The 24,828-nt window shown below is 45.6% G+C and overlaps 1 long non-coding RNA gene across 1 annotated transcript; it reads right to left on the bottom strand.

Annotated features, from left to right (window-relative positions):
* Positions 1 to 325: 325 nt before the first annotated feature.
* LOC137543961 (uncharacterized) lies at positions 326 to 22,027 on the bottom strand. The gene is made up of 2 exons (XR_011025677.1): positions 21,586 to 22,027; positions 326 to 570 (listed from the first exon to the last, which is right to left on the bottom strand). It is a non-coding gene; the product is annotated as an uncharacterized lncRNA (long non-coding RNA).
* Between the last annotated feature and the right edge of the window lie 2,801 nt (positions 22,028 to 24,828).

The following is a 24,828-nucleotide window of genomic DNA, read 5'->3' as shown; positions in this document are numbered from 1 at the left end:
GTTCCTTTTTTTCTTTCTCTGTCTGAAAGAGTTAAAAATCAGGTATGGAAGTGACAGTTTCTTTCCAGGTCGGGACCGGGTGAGCATATCGCTAACTGATAAGGAATTACAGCCATAAAACACTTCTATTGCAGAAAATGTCTTCTGAGAACAGAAAGAGATAAAAAAGGTCAATAAATCACAGATTTTAGTTCTGGCATACTTCCATGCATGCGTCATTGAGCCAAGACAATGAAACAGTAAAAGCTTAAAAAGTAGATTAAAAATAAAATACAACTGTGGGATATATAAAAAAGACATTTTTTGGAGACGGAGGATAGATATATTAATTTATCTCCTCAGTTTATTTTCACCTTGTGTTCCCTTTAAGGACATTTTCCTCAGTATTTAATTGCAGTCCAGTTTTTTTTTTTTTTTTTAAAGTATGCTGGATGATGTAGCATGCTGTTCATTTCTTCCCTTCAAGGTTTGTTTACACAATTGATACTGTGCAAATCCTGAGTCACTATGATATGAACTTGTTGACAGCAAAGGTCTTTTTCTGCTCCACACATCGCCATCTGCTGGTGTCTGCAATTAATAAGAAACAGTACAGGAAATAATATGCATTATTCACATAAGAAGACGTTCAAATGTCGTAAAAAAGGAAGCAGCATTTTCTTCCCATACTTTAAGATCGCCTCACGCCAATGAATCTTAATCGCATTCACACAATAACCAACTGTGTAAAGTTTGAGACCCCTGCGATTAACAGTCTAAGAATGGCTGCAGTTTACATTTTCCCATTTAAAATGAATGGCTGAAATTTGGCTGAAATTTAATTGGCTGCTTTATGCTACGCTCACTTTGTAACCTCGATCACCAAGTGACCAACTGTGCCAAGTTTGGGGACTCTGGCTTGATTACTGTGAGAATGGCAGCCTTTTACATTTTTTCCGTTGACATAAATGGGTAAAATCTAATTTTTTGTTTGTAGCTCCGCCCATGTGTGCAGGGGGGACCCGAGACCCCCAGTACCTATTATCCCAGGTAGTAAGGGATCTGTATACCAAGTTTTGTTCAAATCGGTCGAGCCGTTTTCGAGTGATCGCGGCACATACACACACATACACACATACATCCGATTTTATATTTATATAGATATGGTAGCAGGGGCGTAGCAATAGGGGTTGCAGAGGTCTCGACCGCATCGGGGCCCTTGGGCCAGAGGGGCCCCAAGGGCCCTCCCTAAAATGCAGTATTTAGCTCTCTATTGGTCCTGTTCTCATAATAATCACTTCTATAGATACTTTGAATAGTGGTAATCATTAACAAGCTGCTCCCCATCCCCTTCTTGCATCTCTGGCACTGTAGTTGCCATTGGCAGGTTTTTGTGCGCTGTATCAATTGTTATGTATAGAGTGCTTGGGGGCCCCATTGTAAAACTTGCATCGGGGCCCACAACTCCTTAGCTACGCCACTGACACTGTATGGTAGGTTACAGGATTGAATAAACAGTTGTAGGTTGATTAAAGCACATTGAAAACAACTGAAAAAAAATGTTTATAATGTATGTCCAAATCCAGAGTTGTCCGGGAAAAAAACCCCAAACATTTATTTACATGAACAAATATGTACAATACAGGCATATTAATAGTATAATAGTAGTAGACCTACAAACATGAATGCCCTGTGGGGATGGAATCTGTAATTAAGTAAAGGTGGCCACACATCTATAGACTTGATCGACCATCATATTCCATAATTATTATTGAATCTGATGAAAATCGCCAAGAGCATGCCCAATCAACATCTTCGGCCACTGGGGGGTGAGGTATAAAACCTCACAGGGCCAATTCCTGAACAATTTCATGCTGAAATCAATCAGGAATTGGCCTGCGGTTTATGGCGGCCAACAGATCTCTCTCCTATCAGATTCGATCAGAGAGAGATCCGTCTCTTGGTTGATCACACGCCAAAATCACTAGATTTATGGCTAACTTAAAGGGATACTGTAGGGGGGGTCGGGGGAAAATGAGTTGAAGTTACCTGGGGCTTCTAATGGTCCCCCACAGACGTCCTGTGCCCACGGAGCCACTCACCGATGCTTCGGCCCCACCTCCAGTTCACTATTGGAATTTCAGACTTTAAAGTCTGAAAACCACTGCGCCTGCGTTGCCATGTCCTCGCTTCCTCTGATGTCACCAGGAGCGCACGGCGCAGGCACAGACCATACTGGACTTGCACAGTACGCTCCTGGTGCCATCAGCAGGAGCATTGGGGAGTGGCTGTGCGGTCTCAGGATGTCTGTGGGGGACCATTAGAAGCCCCAGGTAACTTCAACTCATTTTCCCCCGACCCCCCTACAGTATCCCTTTAACCACTTTCCCCCCGCCCGTACGAATTTCTCCGTCCCTTTTTCCATCCTTTAACCCCCAGGGACGGAGAAATCCGTACTTTCCGCGTTCCCGCCACTGTCCGCGCTCCCGCTCGTAAACACGCCGCCCGCCGCTAGTAAACACGCCGCCGCCCGCTCGCCCGGAGATCAATCCATTCCCGTTTGTTGATCTAAGCCCCGCAATAATCCGCTGCTCTCCGATGAGCAGCGCGATCATTGTGAAAAGTAAACACACTTACCCAGCCTCCAAGTACTTCCTCCAAGCTTCCGGAAGGACGCTTGGAGGTCGCATTAAAACAAAAAGTTACTGTGGCCATCTTGTGGCCAAATAGTAAAACTACACCCTACACATTTTTCACATACAAATAAATTACTTTTACACAAAAAATTAACTCATTACCTCCCACACTCCCAATTTTTTTTTTTGTAATTAAAAAAAAATAAAAAAATGTACAATAAAAAAAAATACATAAATAGTTACCTTAGGGACTGAACTTTTTAAATATTTATGTCAGGAGGGTACAACACTGTTACTTTATAAACTATGGGCTTGTAATTAGGGATGGACGCAAAACTGAAAAAAAATGCACCTTTATTTCCAAATAAAATATTGGCGCCAAACATTGTGATAGGGACATAATTTAAACGGTTTTATAACCGGGACAAAAGGGCAAATACATTTCATGGGTTTTAATTACAGTAGCATGCATGAATTAAAAACTATAATGGCCGAAAACTGAAAAATAATGAATTTTTTCCCCAGATTTTTCCTATTTTCCCATTAAAACACATTTAGAATAAAATAATTCTTGGCATAATGTCCCACCTAAAGAAAGCCTGATTAGTGGTGGAAAAAACAAGATATAGATCGTTTAATTGTGATAAGTAATGATAAAGTTATAGACGAATGAATGGAAGGAGCGCTGAAAGGTGAAAATTGCTCTGGTGGTCAGGGGGTAAACCCCTCAGTGGTGAAGTGGTTAAGGCACTGACTGTATTGTATTTTTTTCTTTTAGTGCTTAAAGAGAACCTAAACTGAAAATCAAAAATCAAAATAACCATACACAGGTCATACTTAACTCCGTACACAAAAACCCTATGAGGATTACTGCGCGGTAATCTCCATTCCCGCTGCAGGCCAAGCAGGAAGTGAGGTTCTCCAGCACTCACTTCCTGTGGCCCGAAATAAGAATTGCACGGAGTATATAGAAAAAATACCCTTCCAGGCATGCGCACTGCAACGCGTTATACAATTTTTAAAAATATGCACCACCATAGACTTGACTTCCGGTTCCAAGTCACCACGCATGCTGGCCACAATGCACTTCTGCTTTGCCCGCAAGTGAAATTGGAGACTTCCGGCGCAAAGCATTGTACCGTGCAGGTATGAAATGCCCCATAGACTTTAATTGGCATAGGGTTACCCTGTGGCAAAACAAGGTGACGCAACATGCCAGTGTGAAAGAGGCCTCAATGTTTCAATACAGAATATATTCTGATCATTCAAATGAAGAATTGATTAGATGGTATAATTTACTAGGTGACCTAAGCCTATTTAAAAACGGGCTCTAGGTCTCTTGTAACACTACCGATTATTAGTGCGCATGCACGCGCACCAGTCTGCCACACTCGCACCCGTCTGCCGCTCGCACAGCTGTCTGCCCGGCTCCCTGGCTCCATCCTCCTGTCCCAGTGGCTGACCGGGCTGCGCACATGTGCAGTAGCAAAAAAACACGGACACAGGGACAGGATGACGCAGGACAAGTTAGGTTTTATTATATAGGATTGTCTGGAACTGTGTAATATGTTGGAGCAATATAAATCCAATAAATTATAATAATTGCACAAATTAAATGCAAATTTTTGTCTGCATCGACAACAATCTTATCATCCATTATTTTGCTTCTGATAGACGACCTGAGAAAAGTCGAAAGTCACAGTCATTTGACAGAAACAATCTTTCACGCAATCAATGACGATTTGACATTTCAAATGGAATTATTTAATATGGTCATTTGAAAGGTCACATTGTTTTGGCTACCTTAAAGCAGCAAGGAAAGTCATACTATCCCAGGAAAAAAAAAAAACCACAACTATAAGTAGATAAATACATGTTCTACTTACATAACATATGTATTATACTGTCCACATTTTGATTTCAGTTAATTTTATATAGTAAATAAAGAGAAAATTGTTTTTCAGGCATTTCCCATCTTTACTGCCTCTGACTTAAGCCAATGCTGACGTAATTTCCTCCCATACTCCTTTTTTCCCCTAGACACTGCACTGTCATATCTAGCTTGCTTTGTAAACACATGTGAGCACAGTATAGATCATATTTCAGCAGCTTCACACTGAACTGCCCTCAGCCAATCAGTGAGGATCAGGAATGTGGGAGGGAAGATGACAAGCTTCCCTCTCCTCGGCAATGTACCAAATAGAGCTGGGCTGACTGAGATAACATTTATTACAGCAGAAACATTTATGATTCTATTGGCATGCTTGCAATGCAGGGTCAGGTTAAAGACTGCATAATAAACACAGAGCAGTGGGCAAATGGAATTTGATTTTATGGCTGACAATCCTGCTTTAAAGGTGACCATTCACAGGCTGATCTGTCAAACAATCAGCTCAAAATGATTTTTTGAGTCCTACTGTAACGTTTGCGGAATCGTTTTCGCGGTCAGCGCACAAGATGCGCACTGACACAGCGAAAACGTTCCACAAGCATATAATTGGGTGAACCCAGGCTAGGTGCAATGCACCAGCAGAGGGCAATTCCCACCGACAGATGGCGCTGTGAGTGCAGATGAGCACAGCCTCTGCACAGCCACAAATACCAGATGAGAGTTGTACAGATCTAAGACAATGCGGGGCTGAACAGCCCTTAAAGAGAAAGAGCACAGATACAGGATGAATGTGTGTTCACCAATCTAGTCACGACCCTGCGACGGTGAACACACATCAGCAGAAACAAAAGCAAGAACGCGATCGCGAGAAAGGCGATCGCCAGAAGTGACAGAAGACAGATCAGAACAGAACACAAGAGTAGCAAAGGCACAGCAAACGACAATGAGAAAATAACGAAAATAACAAACGCTAACTAAACGCGAACACCGCACTCATTCGCAACAGCGAACGCGTTTACAGCGCGATCTCCACACGTTAAGCGCAACAGAGACAAGCACGCCTAACTAACCACCGACAGACAAACACGAAACAAAGAACGCGAGCGCTTGCTTAACGGTTACCTCACCGAGCCTACAGCAAGCATTCATATCAGACAAGACAGACAAACGGAAAACAGGAATACGAGAGGAAAGATCCACTGCTCTTTCTGTCAGAGCGAGTGCGATCCGAGTACAGGAACAGGCTAGGGAAGATCCACTGCTCTTTCCGCCAGAGCGAGTGCGATCCGGGTACAGGGACAAGAAAGCAGATCAGAAGGATCCACAGCCGCTACCGCTAGGGGCTAGTGCGATCCAAGCACGACAGACAGATGAGATAGCAGGGAGCAACCGCTGCTCCAGCTATACTCCAAGAACAAAGATCAGAAGTATCCACAGCCGCTACCGCTAGAGGCTAGTGCAATCCAAACACGACAGACAAATGAGATAGCAGGGAGCAACCGCTGCTCCAGCTATACTCCAAGAGCAAAGATCAGAAGGATCCACAGCCGCTACCACTAGAGGCTAGTGCGATCCAAACAAGACAGACAGATGAACAGAAGGGGCTACCAGTAGCGACCGCTGCTCTGGTTAGCACCCCAGACTGGTGACAGGACAATCGCAACAGAGAGGCAATACAGACAACACAGATAACAATCTAACTGCACTAGGGAGACTGCCTAGTGCAGTCCCAAGAATTACTCTAAGATAACTTTGACAAGAAATAGCATGGCTGACACTCTAGGAGTGTTTCAACAAACCCTGAAGGGATGACCAGAAAAGGACTCTGGGAAAACATAGCTTTTTATACTGCCAGCCTACAAAGGAGGCAGCTAGGTGATTTGCATAACCAATGTATGCAAAATCCTCAGCAGCAGAGCAGATCAGAAACTTGCAAAGGAAAGACAGGTCTCTCTTCCAGAGACCTGCAGCCCACAGACTAGAGGAATGGTCAAACAGCTGTCTGCCTGTGCAGCCAGCTGAGCGGAACATTACACCTACCACAAAAAGGGGCATTATTTTAATCAGATAAGCTTGAATGATTCAAACTAAATCAATTGAATTAACTAACCTGCATTTTTTTTACACTACAAAATGATCGATTTGGAGCAAATTTGGCCAACGTTTTCTGGACTCTTTGACTAAATTTTCAATTGATCAGACCCTAAAAAAATCAGTTAGAAGTTATCAGTTCCATCCTCAGTGCAGGAGCAGATTTCAGACAGATCTAAAATCGATGCCAAAAATCGATGTCTTCTTCTTCCTCTTCTTTCCAAAATGACATAGAAGGAGCAAAAAACCTGAGGACTTATATTACTAGGCTGGAAGGATTTACAGTCACATCAGGTGTGTGGGATCAGCTGTTTTTCTATGATCATTAGTGGAAGTGTGTTTCCTGGAATAATGAATCATGCCTCGCTGTCTGACAGACATATGTGTGTTTAACAGATGTCAGAAGAACGCTACCTGCATGCATTAACAGTGCCAGGGCAAGACAAAGATGTCAGAGACCACCCCCTCTCCCCCTCACTACGGCAAAGATACCAGAGCAAGCCACACACCCACTGTAAAGATAACAGAGCGAGCCACACACTCACTGTAAAGATACCAGAGCGAGCCACACACTCACTGTAAAGATACCAGAGCGAGCCACACACTCACTGTAAAGATACCAGAGTGAGCCACACTTTCACTATAAAGATATCAGAGCGAGCCACACACTCACTGTAAAGATACCAGTGTGATCCACACATTCATTGTAAAGATACCAGAGTGAGCCACACACTCACTGTAAGGATACCAGAGTGAGCCACACACTCACTGTAAAGATACCAGAGTGAGCCACACACTCACTGTAAAGATACCAGAGTGATCCACACATTCACTGTAAAGATACCAGAGCAAGCCACACACTCACTGTAAATATACCTGAGTGATCCACACACTCACTGTAAAGATACCAGAGTGAGCCACACACTCACTGTAAAGATACCAGAGCAAGCCACACACTCACTGTAAACGTACCAGAGCAAGCCACACACTCACTGTAAAGATACCAGAGTGATCCACATACTCACTGTTAAGATATCAGGGCTAGCCACACACTCGCTGTAAAGATACCAGAGTGATCCCCATGCTCACTGTAAAGATACCAGAGCAAGCCACACACTCACTGTAAAGATACCAGTGTGAGCCACACACTCACTGTAAAGATACCTGTAACGATTGTGGGATATCTCCGTGTTCAGCGCACAAAGATGTGCGCTGACACTGCGGAGGTCCTCCACAAGCGTGTCAAGATACTAGAACCCAGCTTTTGGTGCAAGCACCAGTAGAGGGAAAATTCCTGTCGGCAGATGGCGCTGGGGAGTGCAGAGGAACCAATCCTCTGTACCTCCACAAACGCCAGACAGGAATTTGTACGAAGCGCAGAACGCAATCGCAAGAGAGGCGATTGCGAATGAGATTGAGCAAAGGGATAGGTTGTATGTGTGTGCGCCAATCTAGTCGCCACCCTGCGACCGCGCACACACAACAGCAGATACGAAATAGGAACGCGATCGCGAGAGGTGCGATCGCCAGACGAGACACAAGGCAGAACAGAATAGAATACGAGGGTAGCAAAGGCACAGCAAATACAATAAGGAGATACGGAAAATAACAACCGCTAGCTAACCGCGAACACCGCACTCATTCGCAACAGTGCACGCGGTTATGCGCGATCTCCACGTGATAAGCACAATAGAGACAAGCACGCCTAACTAACCATAAACAGACAAACATGAAACAGGGGACGCGAGCGCTTGCTTAACGGTTACCTCACCGAGCCTGTAGCAAGCGCAGCGGACAAGACAGACACACGAAAAACAATAACTAGGCAGGAAGGATCCACCGCTCTTCCGCCAGAGCAAGTGTGATCCAAGCAGGAACACAGATCAGAAAGATCCACAGCCGCTAACGCTAGCGGCTAGTGCGATCTCAGCAAGACAGAACGATTCGCTATCAACCGCCGTTGGTGACAGCGCAATCGCGACCGACAAGACAGAACAGAAGGATCCCCAGCGCTCGCACAAAGTAGCTAGCGCGATCCCAGGAAACAGAACAGAAGGATCCCCAGCGCTAGCACAAAGTAGCTAGCGCGATCCCAGGAAACAGAACAGAAGAGATAGCTGGCAGCAACCGCTGCACCAGCTATACTCCAAGAACATAGATCAGAACCATTTCCTGTCAACCACCATAGGGACAGGACAATGGCAAACAGGCAAGACAAGACAGAACAGGCAATACAGATAATACAACCTGACTGAGCTAGAAGGGGAGCCTAAAGCAACCCCCAGGAATTAACTATACTAAGATAGCAGTGGCTGACACTCCAGGTGAGTCCAGCAGGAACAAACCTCTATGAGCAGCGAAGCATTGTGGGACACACATAGTACTTATAGTACACGCCTCCAATGAATGTGGCCAGGCAATTTGCATGACAACGTATGCAAATTCCTCAGCAAGCACAAGCTGCAAAACTGACAGAAGGACTTCTTTCCAGAGTCCTGCAGCATGCAGACCTGAATAATGATCAAAAGGCTGCCTGCCTGCGCAGGCAGCTGAGCGGATCGTTACAGTACCCCCCCCTCTAGGGACGAATTCCAGACGTCTTTCAAAACTGGCGTTACCAAAAAACTCTAACTGAAGACTCATGAAGGTCGGGGCAGCCCGACAAGGTCCAATTCCAGAGTCAGTCCACCCGAAACCGACCTCATCGGAAACAGAAGCCACCGAAACATGCCCATCAGTACTACCAGTCTTAGCGTAACACCCATCAGGACTGTGAATACCAGAGAAAAAGCCATCGACACCCTCCAGACAATACCCACCACCTTCCAACGAGCGTCCGAAAATACCAAACCTGCCACAATACCTGTTCGAAGTGTCCCTTACAACACAAAAGCCACCGTTGATCTTATCCAGGGGACCAAGCAAAATCTCTCCCGGAATCTCCCAGAACCTTTTGAAGCTCCACAGAGATCCCAAGAGGGCAGAACAATCACCAGGCTCACATGGAGAATTACCAAGAACCCCCATGGAACCAATGACAATTCCGGATTCAGAATTACGAGGACACCCATTAAGATCAAGACTTTCAGGGACCACTTCTGGGCATGCAAGCAGGCAGGCTAAATCAGAGCATGTCTCCACCGAGGAAGCATCTGAGTACGCTGGTAACCGAGGCACACTTGGGCTTTCTGGGTCACAGAGCACACTGGGGTACACCAGCACAGGAGAAACCTCAGTACATGTCGGGGAACTGCCAACCTCAGAGTCCGGCACGACAAGACCAAAACCAGTACCGGACAGAGAATCATCATGAGTGGAGGTCACAGGCACTGTACTTTCACAAGAAGACTCGGATACAAATTCAGAAATTTCTGTGACAATAATATCATCATTGACTACATATGAGTGAAGCTCCATCAGAGCTGAAAAGGTAGCCAGCAAGGCAGCAATGCCTACGGAAGAGGGTAACACCTCAGAAGGACTTGGGGGGCAGGAGACATCTCCTACAAGTTCTGCACCCTTTGGGAGGAACTCTGAGACCTCCAGAACATCAAACAAGACCTCAGGAACATCATTTTTCAAGTTTTCTCGGAAGGATTCTGAACTATCCATGTTACAGGGCAAAACTGGAAGTTTATTTTGTGGACAGGGCAGATGTCCCAGGAATGGTTCCACCATAACCTGAGACTGGATCTCATCATCATGAGGGGAATGTACAGGTATATTTACTGGAACACACACTGACTCCCTAACTTCATTCTCACTGTACCCAGAATTCTGTGTGGCAGTCAAACTAGCTTGTAACTCCAAAACTGCAGAAAAACAGGCGAGTATAGTGGCAATACCTAGACGAGCCTCTAGGGACACTGCAGGAGACTCTAAACAAGGCCATCTTAACTCATCCAGAGTACAGGGTGCAGAATCAGCACTTTCCTCAGAACAAGAAAGGGACTCACAAATGTCAGTGTGATTGGACATCATATTGTTATTCATGGTACAGGGCAGGCTCAGAGAAACTTTCTCTGGACCCAGCAAAGATGTTTCAGAGTCAGATTCGCAAAACCGAAGCGCTGTCTCACTCTTAGATTCGGCTAACAATGTCAAATCCGAGGAGCCAGAACGCAAAACCTGCGAATCCAAGATCGCTTTAGGTTGTGAAACTGACGCTTCCATAGCGCAAATCTCCGCGATCTGCGGAGCAGACTGCAAGGCATCTAGGGTCGAAACACTGGAGCAATTGTCCCCAGGCAACGGGCCCTTACAGGTGTGAACAGGGTGAGACAGAGACTCATCTGCAGAAGAAATAGCGACATCAACAGAATAAACTTTATTAGGCATATTAATTTCACTTTTGATGCTGCATAGTTTAGGAATTTTTCCCATAGCAGGATCATAGATGGAAGATCTTAAAGATCTGTTCTTAGATGACAAGGGATCCCACATATCTTTGAGAAAACTGGCACATTCATGTTGATCACAATCTGCAGGAACATCTGAGAAACAGGCATTACATCGCATAGATTCAAACTTCACGCAATCAGGAGAGAATCTTTCAAGATTCGCACAAGAATCAACCACAGTAGTGCACCCATTCATGTCAGGTCGCACAATATCTAGACTCACATGCTTTACCCCAGAAAGGCAGGAACAATCATCCGATAACGATGTCTCTTTATTGAAGTCAATTGATTGGTGTGTGTGCAATTCATCCAAAATCGTCTGCCACACATAAGTCACCGGATTCACAAAACATTCGTCACACTCATCAGAGTCAATCAAAGCGTACACCGAATCAAGACAAGCATAAAGAATCTCTGCGCTTTTTGCGATGTAAAAATCGCAAAACGCCTTCCAATCAATCTCGAACTCCTCAATTAATGCTCCAATATCCCATGGAGCAAATGGGGGTTCAAACAACTCGGTTTCCAAGAAACCCTCATAAGGGTTGGGGTCAGGAACATGCAAAGACTTTCTTACTCCTTTAATATAGAAAATAATTCTGCCTATCAAAGGATCCACAAATGCCCTTTCTTGGGGTAATGAAACCTGAGACTGAGAAATTTCAGACTTTACAGAAACAATTTTTTTATTTGTAATTGCTATGGGCAACGGTTTTTTCAGCTGAGAAGTCTTCCTTTTTTTCCTGCTTTTAGTCCTTGCTGCTTTAGGTGGCTGCTGTTTAGACACAGGGGAATAGTTACTGCATTCATTTTCAAACTGAATGGTTTTGCATGAAGTAGGTAGAGCAGCTGACTCATTAGCAACTACACACTCATACAGGGCAGGTGGCAAACAAGGCAACTCAAACCAGTAGGAGAATGTAAATGTAAGAAACTGATATAGATTATCATTCCAAGAATTGTCTTGCAAGATTTCATGAGCCCATACAAACAGATCATCTTTCAAAAGCACATAAGCTAATTGGAGAGCAGACGTGGACGGATCAGTAATTTGAAAAGTAGGATTCAGACAAAATTTTACGCATTCAGAGAGAAAATCCTCTTTCGTCTCTGAATTTAATATTTTGAAACTCTTAAAGACACAGGAACCATACTCAGCAAAATCGTACAAATCAGAAATTCCCTCTACACTGGGGTTTTGGGTTGGGCTGCTCATAATGTAACGATTGTGGGATATCTCCGTGTTCAGCGCACAAAGATGTGCGCTGACACTGCGGAGGTCCTCCACAAGCGTGTCAAGATACTAGAACCCAGCTTTTGGTGCAAGCACCAGTAGAGGGAAAATTCCTGTCGGCAGATGGCGCTGGGGAGTGCAGAGGAACCAATCCTCTGTACCTCCACAAACGCCAGACAGGAATTTGTACGAAGCGCAGAACGCAATCGCAAGAGAGGCGATTGCGAATGAGATTGAGCAAAGGGATAGGTTGTATGTGTGTGCGCCAATCTAGTCGCCACCCTGCGACCGCGCACACACAACAGCAGATACGAAATAGGAACGCGATCGCGAGAGGTGCGATCGCCAGACGAGACACAAGGCAGAACAGAATAGAATACGAGGGTAGCAAAGGCACAGCAAATACAATAAGGAGATACGGAAAATAACAACCGCTAGCTAACCGCGAACACCGCACTCATTCGCAACAGTGCACGCGGTTATGCGCGATCTCCACGTGATAAGCACAATAGAGACAAGCACGCCTAACTAACCATAAACAGACAAACATGAAACAGGGGACGCGAGCGCTTGCTTAACGGTTACCTCACCGAGCCTGTAGCAAGCGCAGCGGACAAGACAGACACACGAAAAACAATAACTAGGCAGGAAGGATCCACCGCTCTTCCGCCAGAGCAAGTGTGATCCAAGCAGGAACACAGATCAGAAAGATCCACAGCCGCTAACGCTAGCGGCTAGTGCGATCTCAGCAAGACAGAACGATTCGCTATCAACCGCCGTTGGTGACAGCGCAATCGCGACCGACAAGACAGAACAGAAGGATCCCCAGCGCTCGCACAAAGTAGCTAGCGCGATCCCAGGAAACAGAACAGAAGGATCCCCAGCGCTAGCACAAAGTAGCTAGCGCGATCCCAGGAAACAGAACAGAAGAGATAGCTGGCAGCAACCGCTGCACCAGCTATACTCCAAGAACATAGATCAGAACCATTTCCTGTCAACCACCATAGGGACAGGACAATGGCAAACAGGCAAGACAAGACAGAACAGGCAATACAGATAATACAACCTGACTGAGCTAGAAGGGGAGCCTAAAGCAACCCCCAGGAATTAACTATACTAAGATAGCAGTGGCTGACACTCCAGGTGAGTCCAGCAGGAACAAACCTCTATGAGCAGCGAAGCATTGTGGGACACACATAGTACTTATAGTACACGCCTCCAATGAATGTGGCCAGGCAATTTGCATGACAACGTATGCAAATTCCTCAGCAAGCACAAGCTGCAAAACTGACAGAAGGACTTCTTTCCAGAGTCCTGCAGCATGCAGACCTGAATAATGATCAAAAGGCTGCCTGCCTGCGCAGGCAGCTGAGCGGATCGTTACAGTACCCCCCCCTCTAGGGACGAATTCCAGACGTCTTTCAAAACTGGCGTTACCAAAAAACTCTAACTGAAGACTCATGAAGGTCGGGGCAGCCCGACAAGGTCCAATTCCAGAGTCAGTCCACCCGAAACCGACCTCATCGGAAACAGAAGCCACCGAAACATGCCCATCAGTACTACCAGTCTTAGCGTAACACCCATCAGGACTGTGAATACCAGAGAAAAAGCCATCGACACCCTCCAGACAATACCCACCACCTTCCAACGAGCGTCCGAAAATACCAAACCTGCCACAATACCTGTTCGAAGTGTCCCTTACAACACAAAAGCCACCGTTGATCTTATCCAGGGGACCAAGCAAAATCTCTCCCGGAATCTCCCAGAACCTTTTGAAGCTCCACAGAGATCCCAAGAGGGCAGAACAATCACCAGGCTCACATGGAGAATTACCAAGAACCCCCATGGAACCAATGACAATTCCGGATTCAGAATTACGAGGACACCCATTAAGATCAAGACTTTCAGGGACCACTTCTGGGCATGCAAGCAGGCAGGCTAAATCAGAGCATGTCTCCACCGAGGAAGCATCTGAGTACGCTGGTAACCGAGGCACACTTGGGCTTTCTGGGTCACAGAGCACACTGGGGTACACCAGCACAGGAGAAACCTCAGTACATGTCGGGGAACTGCCAACCTCAGAGTCCGGCACGACAAGACCAAAACCAGTACCGGACAGAGAATCATCATGAGTGGAGGTCACAGGCACTGTACTTTCACAAGAAGACTCGGATACAAATTCAGAAATTTCTGTGACAATAATATCATCATTGACTACATATGAGTGAAGCTCCATCAGAGCTGAAAAGGTAGCCAGCAAGGCAGCAATGCCTACGGAAGAGGGTAACACCTCAGAAGGACTTGGGGGGCAGGAGACATCTCCTACAAGTTCTGCACCCTTTGGGAGGAACTCTGAGACCTCCAGAACATCAAACAAGACCTCAGGAACATCATTTTTCAAGTTTTCTCGGAAGGATTCTGAACTATCCATGTTACAGGGCAAAACTGGAAGTTTATTTTGTGGACAGGGCAGATGTCCCAGGAATGGTTCCACCATAACCTGAGACTGGATCTCATCATCATGAGGGGAATGTACAGGTATATTTACTGGAACACACACTGACTCCCTAACTTCATTCTCACTGTACCCAGAATTCTGTGTGGCAGTCAAACTAGCTTGTAACTCCAAAACTGCAGAAAAACAGGCGAGTATAGTGGCAATACCTAGACGAGCCTCTAGGGACACTGCAGGAGACTCTAAACAAGGCCATCTTAACTCATCCAGAGTACAGGGTGCAGAATCAGCACTTTCCTCAGAACAAGAAAGGGACTCACAAATGTCAGTGTGATTGGACATCATATTGTTATTCATGGTACAGGGCAGGCTCAGAGAAACTTTCTCTGGACCCAGCAAAGATGTTTCAGAGTCAGATTCGCAAAACCGAAGCGCTGTCTCACTCTTAGATTCGGCTAACAATGTCAAATCCGAGGAGCCAGAACGCAAAACCTGCGAATCCAAGATCGCTTTAGGTTGTGAAACTGACGCTTCCATAGCGCAAATCTCCGCGATCTGCGGAGCAGACTGCAAGGCATCTAGGGTCGAAACACTGGAGCAATTGTCCCCAGGCAACGGGCCCTTACAGGTGTGAACAGGGTGAGACAGAGACTCATCTGCAGAAGAAATAGCGACATCAACAGAATAAACTTTATTAGGCATATTAATTTCACTTTTGATGCTGCATAGTTTAGGAATTTTTCCCATAGCAGGATCATAGATGGAAGATCTTAAAGATCTGTTCTTAGATGACAAGGGATCCCACATATCTTTGAGAAAACTGGCACATTCATGTTGATCACAATCTGCAGGAACATCTGAGAAACAGGCATTACATCGCATAGATTCAAACTTCACGCAATCAGGAGAGAATCTTTCAAGATTCGCACAAGAATCAACCACAGTAGTGCACCCATTCATGTCAGGTCGCACAATATCTAGACTCACATGCTTTACCCCAGAAAGGCAGGAACAATCATCCGATAACGATGTCTCTTTATTGAAGTCAATTGATTGGTGTGTGTGCAATTCATCCAAAATCGTCTGCCACACATAAGTCACCGGATTCACAAAACATTCGTCACACTCATCAGAGTCAATCAAAGCGTACACCGAATCAAGACAAGCATAAAGAATCTCTGCGCTTTTTGCGATGTAAAAATCGCAAAACGCCTTCCAATCAATCTCGAACTCCTCAATTAATGCTCCAATATCCCATGGAGCAAATGGGGGTTCAAACAACTCGGTTTCCAAGAAACCCTCATAAGGGTTGGGGTCAGGAACATGCAAAGACTTTCTTACTCCTTTAATATAGAAAATAATTCTGCCTATCAAAGGATCCACAAATGCCCTTTCTTGGGGTAATGAAACCTGAGACTGAGAAATTTCAGACTTTACAGAAACAATTTTTTTATTTGTAATTGCTATGGGCAACGGTTTTTTCAGCTGAGAAGTCTTCCTTTTTTTCCTGCTTTTAGTCCTTGCTGCTTTAGGTGGCTGCTGTTTAGACACAGGGGAATAGTTACTGCATTCATTTTCAAACTGAATGGTTTTGCATGAAGTAGGTAGAGCAGCTGACTCATTAGCAACTACACACTCATACAGGGCAGGTGGCAAACAAGGCAACTCAAACCAGTAGGAGAATGTAAATGTAAGAAACTGATATAGATTATCATTCCAAGAATTGTCTTGCAAGATTTCATGAGCCCATACAAACAGATCATCTTTCAAAAGCACATAAGCTAATTGGAGAGCAGACGTGGACGGATCAGTAATTTGAAAAGTAGGATTCAGACAAAATTTTACGCATTCAGAGAGAAAATCCTCTTTCGTCTCTGAATTTAATATTTTGAAACTCTTAAAGACACAGGAACCATACTCAGCAAAATCGTACAAATCAGAAATTCCCTCTACACTGGGGTTTTGGGTTGGGCTGCTCATAATGTAACGATTGTGGGATATCTCCGTGTTCAGCGCACAAAGATGTGCGCTGACACTGCGGAGGTCCTCCACAAGCGTGTCAAGATACTAGAACCCAGCTTTTGGTGCAAGCACCAGTAGAGGGAAAATTCCTGTCGGCAGATGGCGCTGGGGAGTGCAGAGGAACCAATCCTCTGTACCTCCACAAACGCCAGACAGGAATTTGTACGAAGCGCAGAACGCAATCGCAAGAGAGGCGATTGCGAATGAGATTGAGCAAAGGGATAGGTTGTATGTGTGTGCGCCAATCTAGTCGCCACCCTGCGACCGCGCACACACAACAGCAGATACGAAATAGGAACGCGATCGCGAGAGGTGCGATCGCCAGACGAGACACAAGGCAGAACAGAATAGAATACGAGGGTAGCAAAGGCACAGCAAATACAATAAGGAGATACGGAAAATAACAACCGCTAGCTAACCGCGAACACCGCACTCATTCGCAACAGTGCACGCGGTTATGCGCGATCTCCACGTGATAAGCACAATAGAGACAAGCACGCCTAACTAACCATAAACAGACAAACATGAAACAGGGGACGCGAGCGCTTGCTTAACGGTTACCTCACCGAGCCTGTAGCAAGCGCAGCGGACAAGACAGACACACGAAAAACAATAACTAGGCAGGAAGGATCCACCGCTCTTCCGCCAGAGCAAGTGTGATCCAAGCAGGAACACAGATCAGAAAGATCCACAGCCGCTAACGCTAGCGGCTAGTGCGATCTCAGCAAGACAGAACGATTCGCTATCAACCGCCGTTGGTGACAGCGCAATCGCGACCGACAAGACAGAACAGAAGGATCCCCAGCGCTCGCACAAAGTAGCTAGCGCGATCCCAGGAAACAGAACAGAAGGATCCCCAGCGCTAGCACAAAGTAGCTAGCGCGATCCCAGGAAACAGAACAGAAGAGATAGCTGGCAGCAACCGCTGCACCAGCTATACTCCAAGAACATAGATCAGAACCATTTCCTGTCAACCACCATAGGGACAGGACAATGGCAAACAGGCAAGACAAGACAGAACAGGCAATACAGATAATACAACCTGACTGAGCTAGAAGGGGAGCCTAAAGCAACCCCCAGGAATTAACTATACTAAGATAGCAGTGGCTGACACTCCAGGTGAGTCCAGCAGGAACAAACCTCTATGAGCAGCGAAGCATTGTGGGACACACATAGTACTTATAGTACACGCCTCCAATGAATGTGGCCAGGCAATTTGCATGACAACGTATGCAAATTCCTCAGCAAGCACAAGCTGCAAAACTGACAGAAGGACTTCTTTCCAGAGTCCTGCAGCATGCAGACCTGAATAATGATCAAAAGGCTGCCTGCCTGCGCAGGCAGCTGAGCGGATCGTTACAATACCAGTGTGAGCCACACACTCACTGTAAAGATATCAGGGCTAGCCACACACTCACTGATAAGATATCAGGGCTAGCCACACACTCACTGTAAAGATATCAGGGCTAGCCACACACTCACTGTAAAGATACCAGAGTGATCCCCATGCTCACTGTAAAGATACCAGAGCAAGCCACACACTCACTGTAAAGATATCAGGGCTAGCCACACACTCACTGATAAGATATCAGGGCTAGCCACACACTCACTGTAAAGATATCAGGGCTAGCCACACACTCACTGTAAAGATACCAGAGTGATCCCCATGCTCACTGTAAAGATACCAGAGCAAGCCACACACTCACTGTAAAGATATCAGGGCTAGCCACACACTCGCTGTAAAGATATCAGGGCTAGCCACACACTCACTGTAAAGATACCAGTGTGAGCCACACACTCACTGATAAGATATCAGGGCTAGCCACACACTCACTGTAAAGATATCAGAGTGATCCACATGCTCACTGTAAAGATTCCAGAGTGAGACACACGCTCACTGTAAAGATACCAGAGTAATCCACACGCTCACTGTAAAGATACCAGAGCAAGCCACACACTCACTGTAAAGATACCAGAGTGATCCACACGCTCACTGTAAAGATTCCAGAGTGAGGCACACACTCACTGTAAAGATACCAGAGTAATCCACACGCTCACTGTAAAGATACCAGAGCAAGCCACACACTCACTGTAAAGATACCAGAGTGATCCACACGCTCACTGTAAAAATTCCAGAGTGAGGCACACACTCACTGTAAAGATACCAGAGTAATCCACACGCTCACTGTAAAGATACCAGAGCAAGCCACACACTCACTGTAAAGATACCAGAGTGATCCACATGCTCACTGTAAAGATTCCAGAGTGAGACACACACTCACTGTAAAGATACCAGAGTAATCCACACACTCACTGTAAAGATTCCAGAGCAAGCCACACACTCACTGTAAAGATACCAGAGTGAGCCACACACTCACTGTAAAGATACCAGAGTGATCCACACATTCACTGTAAAGATACCAGAGCAAGCCACACACTCACTGTAAAGATACCAGAGTGATCCACACACTCACTGTAAAGATACCAGAGTGAGCCACACACTCACTGTAAAGATACCAGAGTGATCCACACATTCACTGTAAACATACTAGAGCAAGCCACACACTCACTGTAAAGATACCAGAGCGAGCCACACGCTCACTGTAAAGTTACCAGAGTGATCCACACACTCACTGTAAAGATACCAGAGTGAGCCACACACTCACTGTAAAGATACCAGAGCAAGCCACACACTCACTGTAAAGATACCAGAGTGATCCACACACTAACTGTAAAGATATCAGGGCTAGCCACACACTCGCTGTAAAGATACCAGAGTGATCCCCATGCTCACTGTAAAGATACCAGAGCAAGCCACACACTCACTGTAAAGATACCAGTGTGAGCCACACACTCACTGTAAAGATATCAGGGTTAGCCACACACTCACTGTAAAGATATCAGGGCTAGCCACACACTCACTGATAAGATATCAGGGCTAGCCACACACTCACTGTAAAGATATCAGGGCTAGCCACACACTCACTGTAAAGATATCAGGGCTAGCCATACACTCACTGTAAAGATACCAGTGTGAGCCACACACTCACTGATAAGATATCAGGGCTTGCCACACACTCACTGTAAAGATATCAGAGTGATCCACATGCTCACTGTAAAGATTCCAGAGTGAGACACACACTCACTGTAAAGATACCAGAGTGATCCACACGCTCACTGTAAAGATTCCAGAGTGAGGCACACACTCACTGTAAAGATACCAGAGTAATCCACACGCTCACTGTAAAGATACCAGAGCAAGCCACACACTCACTGTAAAGATACCAGAGTGATCCACACGCTCACTGTAAAGATTCCAGAGTGAGGCACACACTCACTGTAAAGATACCAGAGTAATCCACACGCTCACTGTAAAGATACCAGAGCAAGCCACACACTCACTGTAAAGATACCAGAGTGATCCACATGCTCACTGTAAAGATTCCAGAGTGAGACACACACTCACTGTAAAGATACCAGAGTAATCCACACACTCACTGTAAAGATTCCAGAGCAAGCCACACACTCACTGTAAAGATACCAGAGTGAGCCACACACTCACTGTAAAGATTCCAGAGCAAGCCACACACTCACTGTAAAGATACCAGAGTAATCCACACACTCACTGTAAAGATTCCAGAGCAAGCCACACACTCACTGTAAAGATACCAGAGCAAGCCACACACTCACTGTAAAGATACCAGAGCAAGCCACACACTGTAAAGATTCCAGAGTGAGCCACACACTCACTGTAAAGATATCAGAGCAAGCCACACACTCACTGTAAAGTTGCCCATACACTTACTCGATTTCCCGCTGATAGACAGCAGATTCGACCACTGTGATATTGATGCGCAAACACCGTCGATCTGTCCTCGCTGAAAATTTCGATCTATCGCCGGTGGGTGGGGAGTGCGTCGATAGCGGCATTCGAATGTCCAAAGACCGACACTAGCGGCAATACATTACCTGTTCCGCCGGCGCGTGTCCCCGCTGTCCCCCCGGTCCCTTCTCTGCTCTGGGCTCTGGCTGGCTTCACTTACTTCCTGTCGGGGGAAGTTTAAACAGTAGAGCGCTCTCTAGTGTTTAAACTTCCCCTGACAGGAAGCAAAGTGAAGCTGAAGCCCAGAGAGAAGTAGAGACAGCGGAGACCGAGGGACTCACGCCGGCCGGATAAGGTTACGTATGCTGAGGGCGGCGGTATGGGCCATCGATCTGTTACCAGCAGCCGTTCGACCTAGATTTTCCATCCAGACTGATCGAAATCAATCAGAAATCGGTGGATTGGGTGATCGATCATGCTTCCTGCTGCATTGCATTCTAGCTGATTCAATCAGAGCGGTCGAATCAGCTGTCGAACGATGGCCGAAATCAGTGTATGGGCACCTCTAGTCACACACTCACTGTAAAGATATCAGGGCTATCCATACACTTACTGTAAAGATACCAGAGCAAGCCACACACCCGCTGTAATGATATCAGGGCTAGCCACACACTCACTGTAAAGATACCAGAGCAAGCCACACACCCGCTGTAAAGATATCAGGGCTAGCCATACACTCACTGTAAAGATATCAGGGCTAGCCATACACTCACTGTAAAGATATCAGGGCTAGCCATACACTCACTGTAAATATACCAGGGCTAGCCACACACCCTCTGTAAAGATATCAGGGCTAGCCATACACTCACTGTAAAGATACCAGAGCAAGCCACACACCCGCTGTAAAGATATCAGGGCTAGCCATACACTTACTGTGAAGATATCAGGGCTAGCCATACACTTACTGTAAAGATACCAGAGTGATCCACACGCTCACTGTAAAGATATCAGGGCTAGCCATACACTCACTGTAAAGATACTGTGAGGAACTCACCTTCCGTACACTCCCATGGAGGGTCTGGTCCCGCTGAGAGCCGGCTCCGGCGTCCGACTTCCACTGCGAGTCAGTGCGGCGTCTGCAGGAGCCATGCACATGAGCCAGCGTGCGCGGCTAGGATTTCCTATAGACGAGGGCGTGCAGATTGCCCTTCGTCAGACTGAGCCCCTAGTGGTGGAAAGTGGGTTAGCAGAAGTATCACAGGAATAGCCAATAGGATGTCAGGATTTAGGATTCATCATGCTCTGCTCTTATTTAAGCCTGCTCAGATCATTGTGCCTTTGCCCGTGATGTAAAAAGCTACCTTGTGCTACTCCAGGAGAGCTCTGGCAAGTTCTCCAGGATGCCTGGAGCAACCTAGTTCAGGAGCACCCTCTGAGAGACTGACTGCAAGTACACATACAGTAAAGGCAGCCCATATCCAGGCAAACATGGAGAATGCCTCAGTAATCACAGCGCTCAAATCTTACCTGTTTTCTGTAAAAAGTGGTTTCTGCAGTTAATAATTCTGTCTTAACGGTTTGATCACATGACCAGTAGCCGTTGTGTTAGGGCTAGTTCACACTGGGGAGCTTTTCAGCACTTTGCTGATCACTGGTGAACAGCAGAAGTGCAGTAACAATGTATCCCCATGGGATCATTCTCACTACAGCGTTTGCGATTTCTATAAATCGCAAATGTACTGCATGCAACGATTTAGCCATGATTGCGATGCTATTCTCGTTCCCCCAAATGAGAATCGCAAAATGCAGTCTCCGGGAAATCGCCAAAAAAATGCATAATGCAGAATTGTGTTCACTATGTGATTGCGATTGCATTTTGCGATCTGAGTGTGACCAAGACCTCAAGGGTGATATTTATCTGCTCTGCAAATAAGGCCAATGCTGTTGCTTAGATGGCATCACCCTACTGTTTAAAGTGGTATGAAACTCAGAATTTCCTCTTTGCTCCAAAAGATTATTTATAGCATAAAATCTACTACCACACACACACACAAAAATCTGTATCAGAACAGCATTCAAACAGTTAAACACATCACTTTGTAAGTGGAAAGCTCCTTGCTTTTGTTTACATTCGTTTGTCAGATACATTTAGTAAACATTAGCAAAGTGCTGAAACTGAGCTGCACTGAGCTGAGGAGCAGACAGAGTTGAGAAGTGATCACTAGTTAGATTTTAATATATAACTACTGCAGCTGTGCAATAAAATGCAATGGCAGCTTTCAGAGCCGATACATTTTACTTTGGGAATTTGTAAATTGTAAACAGGCAATATTACTTGTGCACAAAAGCAAATATGAAAACTGTATGGGTAATAAAAAGTAGGAAAACATATACATAAATATATGTGTGTGTGTATATATATACACACACACACACACGCACGCACGCACGCACGCACGCACACACACACACACACACACACACTGTATATACTCGACTATAAGTCTAGAAATGTAGGTCTGACTCACTAAATAAATGTATAGGGATTGAGTAATACACGAGTCACGGACAACACTGACCACACTGAATAATGCGTATACTATTAGTGACATTCCCATTTGCAGCAAGTGGTGGTAAGTGGTGACACTTCCTTGATAAAGGAAATGCCAAAAAAAACACAGGTCTGAAAGTCCTGGCCACAATTAACAAGGAAAGGGGCTGGGAGGAAATACTGGACTGCAGGAAGGGGGTGAATAATGGCTACACTTGTTGGCCTGGAGGAGTTATTGGCTGTACTTGAGGGACAGGAGGGGTTGATGGCTGCAATACTTTATGCAGTGCTGTCATTAACCTCCTCCTGATCCCCAAGTGCACCTGTTGATTCTTCCTGGTCCTCAAGTGCAGCCATTCATTTTGCTGGGTAGACTTACACTTGAACGAGTAGAGGGTGGCAGGTTGGCACTACTATTGATGCAGGTTGCGAGCTCTGGAAAGGCGGTCCATCCAACTGGCCCTATAAATCAGCTGAAGAGTGCTCTGGTATACAGTAATTTGTAGATTCAAGCAAAAAGAGCAGAGACAACTGGCACGGCTGCAAGTGCTGATTTATTGAGTATCAAAAACAGAGTGAGTCATCACATGTACATAAAACACATCAACGTGCTGTGTAAAAAATGTACCATTGGGGGTCAAAGGCTATAGAGTTGGTGCTGGGTGCTAAAGCCTGACAACCATTTTGCACATGTCTGCGCTTCTACGGAAACAGCCTCCATAGAAGCTGTCACAGGACCCCTAGTGGCCGGACCGCACAATGCCTTCCAATTGGTTTCAACACACAGACCATGCAAGCTGTGGTCGCAATCGGTACTCAGAAACCGCTGGGAATGTGGCCGCAGACCGACTAGAAGGGAGCCTGTGAGATACGGTAATTACAAATTACACACTATTTCAGGGTATAACTGCCACGTCCTCTGTTACCATGGGAGTCTAGACCTGCAAATAAAAACGGCTAAACACACTCTATTCTGTCTAGCTAGCAACAATAGTAGCGACTCTTCAGAGACCAGGGTTCAGTTTGTGCGGCTGAATAGCAGGGTAGCTGGATAAATAAAGGACGTTTAGCGTCGTTTATTAAATATGCAATATGAATAATTAATATATACAGAAAATTGTTAAAATCAACAATTATAGAAACATTAATAGCCAGTATGAAAATAAAAGGGAGAAAATACTTAGAGTTTGTGGAAATATGTCCTTCTGGGAAACTCATTAAGTTCTTGGTTTCAGTTCAGTTCAGTAGCAAAGTTCAGGCAAGCATGTCCTCAAGCTGGCAAGGATGTAATCAGGATGATGTTTCAAGGTGGAGGACTGAGGGAGGAGTTCCTCGCAAACACTTTTGACTGATCCCCATCTTTGGATGGAGTCTCAGGTCCAGCCCAGGGGTTGGACAGGGTGCGGTGAACTCCCTGGGTGGGTGCCTGGTGAGCACCAAATATGACATTTTCCATATCTCGGCTTATGCTTATCGCACACAGATAACGGCCACAGATTAATGTTCCTCAGAATATGACAGTTCATATGACATCAAACTCGGGTGCGTTTGCATGCCCGGTTACAAAATAGTGGAATACCTCGGGTTCTGGGTATGTCAGTGGCCCCAATTTAATATCAAAATATTCACAAGATCCGGACCAGCAGAATGAGATAACTTTCACATCTCTCCTATGAACGGTATTCCTAAAACATGCTAGAAATCATAAACTCCATGTACTTCTAAACTGGCCCTCTGGCTCCGGCC

Source organism: Hyperolius riggenbachi, chromosome 2, assembly GCF_040937935.1.
Source record: "Hyperolius riggenbachi isolate aHypRig1 chromosome 2, aHypRig1.pri, whole genome shotgun sequence".
NCBI lineage: Eukaryota > Metazoa > Chordata > Amphibia > Anura > Hyperoliidae > Hyperolius > Hyperolius riggenbachi.
This window is presented reverse-complemented; position numbering and strand designations above follow the sequence as displayed.